The 687-nt window shown below is 47.2% G+C and overlaps 1 non-coding gene across 1 annotated transcript; it reads right to left on the reverse strand.

Annotated features, from left to right (window-relative positions):
• Nucleotides 1–221: 221 nt before the first annotated feature.
• Nucleotides 222–296, reverse strand: TRNAP-UGG (transfer RNA proline (anticodon UGG)). Its single transcript has one exon. It is a non-coding gene; the product is annotated as a tRNA-Pro (tRNA).
• Nucleotides 297–687: the final 391 nt, after the last annotated feature.

A 687-nucleotide genomic window follows, 5' to 3' on the forward strand; every position in this document is an offset into this window, starting at 1 on the left:
TGAACCCAACGGAGTGACTTTCATTCCGAGAAAACTTCGTTCGAATTGCATGTGTTGTGTTAAGCATATTATAAAATCTATCTCAAGCTTGCCCCCGATTTGGAAGAAATGCTGCTTTAGATCCCGCCCAGATCAGATCAAGGGCGGTCTATTTTTTTATCTTTCTAAAAGAGCGTTTACTACGGGTGCTCTTTAGGCTGTGCCGGGCTGTGCACTTCACATCAAGGTGACAGGATTCGAACCTATGGCCCTCTGTACCCAAAACAGATGCGCTGACCAGACTGCGCTACACCTCGTCTCACCCCCCTCAGCATATAGATCCACCCGATCGATGAAGACTCGAACCGAACTCGCCCATCCTTTTGGGCATAGGGACGCGAGAACCAATCCGAGTAATCAACCGCTTTTTTTAGAAAATCTGCCTCCAGCAAGATAGGGCGACGCCAAAAAGCCGTATAGTGCAGGAGCGCTCACATTTTTTTTTGCTTCCTCTTTCACTTGAATTAAAAAAAATCCGGCTCGCTCCCGGCTACCTGTCCTTTGGACCCAAAGCCCGCTTAGAAGTGGATTCGAACCACTGACACAAGGATTTTCAGTCCTTTGCTCTAACCAGCTGAGCTACCTGAACCACTTTCCTAAATTATGTTTTCTTCATCGAATAGCGCCCTACCTTACTTACCACTTGAC

This window comes from Vigna unguiculata, unplaced genomic scaffold (assembly GCF_037176805.1).
Source record: "Vigna unguiculata cultivar grain cowpea cultivar isolate G323 ecotype 2 unplaced genomic scaffold, ASM3717680v1 ptg000329l, whole genome shotgun sequence".
NCBI classification, from domain to species: domain Eukaryota; kingdom Viridiplantae; phylum Streptophyta; class Magnoliopsida; order Fabales; family Fabaceae; genus Vigna; species Vigna unguiculata.